The sequence below is a fragment of the Ptychodera flava genome, chromosome 6 (genome assembly GCF_041260155.1).
Source record: "Ptychodera flava strain L36383 chromosome 6, AS_Pfla_20210202, whole genome shotgun sequence".
NCBI classification, from domain to species: Eukaryota; Metazoa; Hemichordata; class Enteropneusta; family Ptychoderidae; genus Ptychodera; species Ptychodera flava.
The window spans coordinates 20,837,143-20,846,440 of NC_091933.1; positions in this window are offsets into that span (position 1 = coordinate 20,837,143).

The following is a 9,298-nucleotide window of genomic DNA, read 5'->3' on the forward strand; positions in this document are numbered from 1 at the left end:
AGATATCGTAAATTTAGCGGAAGAACATCGACTGAATACTCAGTTTTCTTCTAGAAATGGAAGTAAGGTATTTTAACCTTTCAGCCATTGTTGAAAATGCATCAGTAGTACTTCGTTAGTTTTCGCTACATCAAATTATGTCACAGTCTACCCGTATGTCAAAACCAATCATCAAATGGTCACAACCCATTGCGTCACCGTTCTTTCTCAATCTCATAAATCTTGACATATGTCAGCTTTCGACTGGAAATTAAAATTTCTGGCAAGACTTTTCGTATGGGTTACAAAGCGTCGAATACCAGATATGCTAGTCTATCTTGTTTCAAATGAAGTCCCGTAGCAATTGCTGACTTTATATGCCAATGATCCTGGTATTGCTGGCTGCCCATTTTGGGTTTCTTCCCAATTATTTTCATCCGTGATAGCATACCACGTTTCAAAACTTTGAGAAGGATGCATATGCTAAGATGACGACTTTAGGCCTAATGAATGTGGCAGATGTTGTTACAGCTATCACCGAACCATACTTTGATGCAGTCCAAACAAGTATACACGTACGGCTTTTTTCCGTGTCGTGGTGCCGGCTTTAACATCCACGCGCACGCGTGTAGCTGGATTTCTCCTTCCGAAGAAAATTCCATCTGAACCAATCTTCTCAGCTGCTTTGTCTTCCAGCTGAGTACATTCTGATGTCTAAAAATAATGAGGGACAGATAAAAAGGAACACCCGACTCCAAAATTCTGAGCCCGACAAATTATTTAAGGCCTTCACACTTCGATGTGAACGATCTCACATAGCACATGACCTTCCTTATATACTATACTCTGAGTGACTATTGGATATGAGAGTGATACATACACTTTAATAGAGGCCATTAGAGGTCAAATAGCCACTAAAATGAAACGTAAAAGTTGACAAATATACCCTTCCACGGCGACGTCAATGTTAGAAACACAAAATAGTGCTGCACAAACTAGCTTAGGCCTAGGCTCTGTCTTAAGAATATCCACGGGCGTCCTATGCTTAGTATTATGTTTTACACTATTTCAGATGCCATTACTGGGTTGTGATAAATCTACCTGGCCTTCCAGGGATTCCTTTCATCATTATAAATTTTAAATGATGAATGGTCTTCTCAAAACGTTTATCCTATATTGTTTTGTTTTTCATGACTGAAACTTCGTCTCTACTTTCATATTTCCGGCTACAAGTTCATTTTGGATGTTGTAAAATACATAAACTTTAGTTTTCACGTAAATGTAGAAGCTATAGGAAAAACAAGTCATCAAATTCCAAATACTCTTTTCAACGAAAGTTAAATCTGCTCTCAATAGAGCCGAAGTCGATGTACCCTGACACCAAAGATATACTTTATTCCAGAAGAGCGGAGCTTCAGAATCTGCGCAGTGGTTTTCACTTTGCGTTGCAGAAATGTGTTTGTGTGTTTCCCCCCCCCCCCCCAAAAAAAAATACTCGTTATTATCCAGAACACCAGAACCTCATCAATGCTGCCCGAGCTGCGCCATACCATACCCCCGTAACCACACAGAAATGTAAACGTTTGTATAAATCTTCCAAAACCTGACTATTTCCACAGATGAAAATAAATGTCCGTATTTACTGCTGAATGTGCAATGATTTAAAGTGTTTTTAAGGCGGCAGCAATGATTTATGGGTACTTGCGAAAAGTATCCCTTCTGGCAAAAAAAAACCCCGACCAGCCATCTGTTATCAGCAGTCTGCGTTTACGGTGAACGATCTGTTCACGGACATCATTCATTCCGTCTGCGGTCCAGCGTCCGAGCCTGACAATGTAAAGGCGTTCACTTACATCGCTCTTGCCATTTGCTCGCAAAATAAACTACCAAATTTGAACCAGAATTGGACTTCTAACGCGACATGTGACTGTTAATCGGTCGTTGCTCTGGGTAGCTGATTTATACATGCTTCATTCGTATTAGATCTAGACTGGCCTGACACACAAGTGTACCCTCACTACAGTTAAACATAGTACCACGTAGGAGCACAGTGTTTCTCACGGAACGGCTGCAGTGAGATTGGCATGCTGCCCGTCCGGATTAAGGGTATCTTTCAGCTGTCAGCATGTCTGGCAGCTACGGTACAGAAAAAGATAGCTGGATAATGAGTCATGGTCAAACAACAGAAACAAAAGTGTAACTGTCGTCACTGACGGCCAACGACAACCCCCGTAAAAGCAGAGAAGGTCCAAAATATAAGAGAGGAAAAGGCTACGATGTGTTTGAAAGATGAACGAGAAATTATTACATAATTGTCTTTTTGACAAAAAACCAAATGCCACAATTAACGGGAAAACGTTTTTGAAGGACCGTAAAACCAAGGCTTGCGTCATCCACAGCCGAAGAGCGAGTTTGGGAATAATCAGTTTGTAAATGTAAGGATAATCTCAGCGACGTTTTTTGTTACGTACTCAAATTTTAAATTGGTTTCCGATCGTCACCAGCAGCACTTTAAGACGTGCCCCTCATGTCCCCTTTCCTTTACGACGGCGCATGTGCGTTCCCGAACTCCTCGCTACAAACAAGTTACCAATATATCGTATAATTTAAATTAAAGGGACATAAGCTGTAACTTGTGACAACTTTTTCAGTATTCTGCTTCTGTATATCAACTAGTACCGTGTCTGACCCTAATCAGTTTGTCATGCTGAAATTTCGAGTATTCATTTTGTCAACACAGCTTGTATGTGTGTGGTGATCATTGTTTATTGTTTACAAATTAATTCTAGTCCGGACGTGAATACAATTTTCAACAATAACAATGGAGATTATACTCATATAGATTGTGTTGATACGCTAAATACTTGACATTAGGGGAGAACCATTTGATTTTTTTTTGGGGGGGGGGGTATGGAGGAAATGGGTATGGGAGCAAATTTTTTTTCCTGTCACAGTGACAGCAATTTTTTTTCTACTGTCAGAGCTGCATCAATTTTTTTTTTCAAATGGAGTAGCAATGCAATTTTTTTTTCTTTGTCATCAAGTTTGTGATGCGTTGTCATTATTTACGGCCTGAAACTCAGAAATTTCGAGTGACACTCCCCCGTTCAACCATGATGAATTGAGTAACTCCCCTCTCTAACTCTGAAATTTTGACTGATCCCCCCACTTAGAAAAGTTAAATACAAATACATGTATTTGTAAAATTTACAAAATACAGCAACAGTAAAGACCTTTGAAATCCTGATGTACTCTGCTAGACTATCATCAGTTATCTCATGATGGTTCAAAAAAGGTGAACCCATCAAAATGAAATTGCAAGTCACAATAAAATAAAGATACTGCTCACACAGTATCTAACCATATGTATATTGTTTAATTTGGATGGGTATTATGACAGGGTTTTCACTAGGATATCTGACCGGCAGAATTTGAAAGTACAGGGGAGAACACGCGAGAGGCTTCTAGTAGGGGAAAGTGTCACAGGGGCTTCCCCCTATCTTGCATGGAAATTTTTAAGATATTGATGTGTGCAATGGTGCAGTCTGATGCAATCTGAGAGGTGTTTTTTAATTTTTTTACTACGTGAAATTGTTAGAACACCCGGGCCCCAGGGGAGAGCACGAGAGGGGGTTTCCCCTCTCGTATTGGAAATTTTGGGAAATTAATGTGTTTAATTGTGCAATCTAAGAGGAGTTTCAGGTTATTTTGCACTCGGTAAAACTGTTTGAAAATGACATTGAACACTGCAATATTTTTTTACAATTTATGCATGATCAGTGTTTGTGTCACAATATTCAACAACCAAACAATGACAATACAATTTGTGAAAAACAGTTCTGTTTGCTAGAGACTGAAGATAAATAAATATGCAGGAATGGAAAATCTGTGACCTTCTTGTGTCATTTCTCCAGCTGCCAGCTTCTAATGAAAAGCATGAATATGGTATGGTCGTAAGCTGAAGATGTGAAGTCCAATCTCACATCTAATACACTGAATTCAACAGTTGGCTTTTCTTTATGCATTCCAGAGTCTGGTGGTTTATGTATAGCAGTGGAGGGAGGGCGAATATCTGGCTTTAAATCATCGCGCGACAGGGTCGACTCTCGACATTAAAACTTATGCAAATGTTTCCTTAGCTCGAAAAGCATCGACCTCAAAGCCTCACCAGTTCAAAGTGGCGACGTAGCATGACGCACTTAACAGAAAAATGTAGTCAGTGTATTTTACTGCTCAGATGTAAAATCTTTACGGGAGATGTTTTGTCAAAGCTAGTATATGATAACGCAATCGGGAAAGTAACCTGCATTCATCTATTGCGACTTGTTATTACAAACATTTTGAAATTCAAGTCACCGAAAGAGGATATTGAAGTTATGTTTTGGTTCCCTGCCTTGCGTACACTAAGTGTGTTCAATCGACAGCCGATACCAAAGGGCTTTTTGCCAACGGCTACAAGCGCCAGGGCACCCTCTCTCACAAGGAGTGATTAAACGTATGTGGGATATTGCTTCGAGTTTTTGAAGAATGCCCCCCTGCCAAGGTTTGAAGACAGACGGGATCGCTTTGGCAGATCGCTCTCGGTTTGCCAACTTCATCGACACGATGTATATATGATATCAACACCTATCTTAACATTAAAGAATTACACAAAGATAAATGTTAAACATAGATGATTCGCTCTCACATGTAAATATTTTCTACCTTGTGACAAAACACATTGAAATAATAAAGGTCAAGGGACCAAAGCTACTGATGGAAAAAACCACAATGAAAAACAAAGCGTGACAATTTCCCTTATTTGAATGGCTATTTAATTTTCACTTCGATAAATAATCCAATCGTAAAATATTTTCACAAACTGACGTTTCACGTACCTTTAAACATATGTCATTCTGGCATCAATATAGGTTTAATTTTGCTAATATATACCTATCGGAATGTACCTTCCCAATGTTGAATTCCTTCAAAGTTCATCGAACGCTGTGCATTCTGCACGCTTGAATGGGAGCGTCAGCCCTAAGCCTCTAATGGATTGTTTACCTATCAGTGAGTTCACGCGGCTATGCATGTACTATATACTGTGTAAATATGTATTGTATATTTGGCCGGTTACCTTCGCTGACCGAAGTCTACTTGAATTGTACAATATTCTTACCGAGGGTTTCCCGGAAGATTGGATTTTCGATGAGTTACCTGTATCGCTAACGAGTTCTCCTTGACCCTAGATTGTCGACACTGAAAGTACAAAGTATTTTCCACTCAACGGAAATTCAATCTTTTACGTATGTCACCTTTAATACCCAAATCATTACCCCACACAAAGTTTTAAACATGATATTTACACTGAAAGTAATGAAGTTAAGCAAAGTAGTTGCCTGTATAAACCCACTTAAGCCATGTTGGTATTTCGCATTTTCTATTGAGCATAAAATACTTTGGAAAACGTAAGTTGAAGATGTGCAGTCCAATCTCACATCTGATAGACTGCTGGTGCATCATCGCCTCTCGAGTGTGCTCGGTTGAACTCGCAGTGTAAAGTTCCCCGAGCTCGTTCATCGTACCAGGGCATTTAACAGCTTCCAATTGCTTGCCTCACACCGTTATGAACCGTTGCAAATCTAGATTGCCGAAAAGCGATCGGTAGGGATTACTCTTCGACATGACTTGGAACACGTAGATTGCATCGGCAGATGTGTACGATACTAAATGTAGTTCAATCAGACACTAACAGTTATTTCTGTTGACTGTCATCAATGACGTCAGCTCCGTGTTGATGTTAGCTCACCAAGTACATGCCAATCTTTTGTGCAAGAGCCGTTCACCCATCACCGATGCATGAATCAAATCACATAGAAGAAATATGTGTCATGCATCGCTACACACAGGAGGTTGTCAAAAGCACTAAAGCGGACAGACCCGAATACCTGGATAAATTAATGGAACCCGCCTTGCGAAAAATTACCCATAGTTCCCGATTTGTAAAAACCATATCAGCACCCTAAGAATAAACGTCACGTTCTTACCAATACTTTCAAATTATGGATCCATCCCTCAAATGACAGATAGCTGCTTCTATTTACAACTCAAAACAGGCAAGATACCTGATGGACTGGTTTACTGGCTGCAGTGGACAAGCGATGAAGTGCATCGATTACTCTGAAAGTTCGAATGCTGACCGGGACTGAGGCTCAGAAAATGGTTGAACAGTTTTCAAATTTCGATGTTTACCCTGTCGAAGACTTATTTGAAAACTCTAAATAATAAAAAGTCTTGCCCCATCTCGTTTTGATGACAACGTACTACTTTATTTTGCCCGTACTATACTGTGATGGGGGGGGGGGGGAAGGGACGGACCCTGGCATTTCATCAAACGTAAAACTGTTTTCAAATGCACACGTATCAGCTGTTATCATTTTAAGTACAATCCGGCAGTAAATACTAGAGAACTGATACAAAACAGGTCCAGAGGTCCTTTGAGATGCTAAGAGGTTACATTTACATGTAACGCATTCATGACATTTAGGGAACCTGAAAAGATTATCTTAATACTGCAAAGCAAACAGCAACAGTTAGTTTACCAATACACATCGAACCGTCGGTTAAATCTCATGACGGAGGCATACTATTTTTTCCACGTGTATTACCTACCGTTTTGAAGGCAATCAAGTGCTGACTGTCCCTTGAAAGCAGTACCGTCTTTAAACTTATTGTTTTGCACTACACGTTTTACTTGCAGGCAACATTTGCAGAATCTGTAAGTGAGACTCGAAGTTTTCGCAATGTAAAGAGTCAATGGAAGTTCATCGACAACTTTGCCTTTTGACACGGCTAGAAACGACTGAACACATGTTACACATTCAAATTTTGATCGTTTCATAACAGAAAAATCTGGTTTCGCTACAATGAACAACACTACGTTAAGTACAACTTCAGGGAACAATACCGTATGTTCAAACTTATGATAAATCAAAGGCCGGAGCAGCACTTTTGAAGTCGACATAGAGTACTGCATGCGTTTTCATCTTCTCTGTACGGAAGATCTCAAACAAGTTGTCTGTCTGGAGGTAAGATGTGCAAGTGTAAAGGTGTACACGTGCTCTACATCAACACCTATCATGTATAAGCGTATCTGTCTGCACATGACTGTCCGTCCGTCCGTACACATATGTATGTGAGCGTATGTATGTATGCGTATGTATGTATGTATGTATGTATGTATGTATGTATGTATGTATGTATGTATGTATGTATGTATGTATGTATGTATGTATGTATGTATGTATGTATGTATGTATGTATGTGTGATGTGTGTGTGTGTGTGTGTGTGGATGGATGGATGGATGGATCGTTACTTCGTTATTTCTTTGCTCCCTAATATGTGCATGAATTCACACATGCATGCTTATATGTATTTATACATGCACATACACGTATACTTGATAGCAGGATTGATTGGACTATGGATGAATGAGTCGATACACAGATTGATGGATACATGTACAGGGAGGCAGAGATTCATGTATCTGTAATTCAACAACACCTGAACCTGTTGCTTCAGTCCGCCTGTACGCTCATTTGGTCAATAAACCAATATTCCTTCTGTTTGTTTATTTTTCGACATCAGAGAAATCACTACAGTAATTTCGGTTCCTTCCTTAAAAAGGGCGATTGTTATCGACCATTTGCCGACACCTGGCTGTATTCCAAAAGAAACTCCAGAATGAAGTCATTGAAGCTTGGCTGCACAATGACTCAAATTGGGTCCAGTAGTGGTATTGTTTTTTCCGGAATTCTCTGTTTGATCTCACTTGAGGCGGTGAAACTGTTAAGTCTTTCCTGAACAATTAGCTACTTTATTCGTTGCCAGTGGCTGTTAAAAGAGAGAGTTTTTTGACCTGCCTATCAAAACACAGGAGAGTGTCAAGGAAAATCAAGCGAAGCCACTGTTCAATCTAATTTTGTGTTCACCCGAATACTTCGGACTTTCTGAAAGTAAGCTCAAAATTAAACTCTCGCAAAACCATAGTGATGACGCAACATACTATGTTGGTCCTCTCTGATTCCAGCTTTCATAGTATTGCGTACGGTTTTGTGTCTAAAACTGATTGAAGTTTTCAAAATGCATGAAACTTGATTAACTGATATAATTACTTTGCATACATACATACATACATACATACATACATACATACATACATACATACATACATACATACAACGCAGGAGTGAACAACAGTGAAGGTATCGTTGGCCCAATCATCCTTCCTGTTTCCGTTTACCAGCGCCATGAGATCGAGATGGAGTGTTGTTACATTTTTCAAAGCGCACGTGGGCGAAATGTACAAACGAGTGTTGTTTTTCGGTAAAGAAAAGAAACGAAAGTTATAAACAAGAGGTTCTGAGAGACATTGATTCGAAATGTGAATCTATACCATCACCTCTTTTGAGTCTTTAGGATTTCGTGTTTGCAATGTACACAGTCCAGACAGTCGCGACTCTAAGAGGTCATCAGGGGGTCAGTGTGCTATGGTGTGAGGTAATTGATGGCATCGCTTTGTCAACACTGTTGCTCTTTTTTGCATGAAGGGTACCGTCGGGACAAGTGCAGAGTTAATGCCGTGCTAAAAAGGTACGGCGAAACTCGATAGCCACAAATATGCGATGTGCGCCACTCGTGACAGTATGGAGCTATTTTTAAAGACCGTAATAAAATGGAACTGGCTGTTCCTTCTATTGCCTGTAACCCATACACCCTGATTTCACATCGGCATGAAAATTCGACGGCAATCACTTAATTGTAATTAGGAGTGTATGCGTATTGTGTATATAAAGTGTCCACTTCTGTCTGTGTCATTATCTGTGCACAGGTCTAAGGTATCTATCTGGCTGTCTGTCTGTCTGTCTGTCTATCTATCCATCTATCTATCTATATGCACACAGGTATATATATATATATATATATATATATATATATATATATATATATATATATATATATACATATATTGATTTATTTATATATAACACATGTTCGTGTGGTTATCGGTGTACTTTCTCGACATTATTGGAAAATGAAACTTCGATATAAACTTCGATTCTCAACATGCCTGATCTCTTCAATGACAGTTGTCATTTAAGCTGTCCAGAAAAAACTAGTGTGATTCGCAGATTTTGTGGCATCTGAAAAAAGTCACGGTTGGCCACTTCTTCGTATATGAAACGTAATGTCTTAGTTTGACGAGATTCGAAAATGAGGGGGAGGGGTGAATAGAAGTAACTGTAACAGCAACTAAACTGGCCAATCATACTTGTGTGT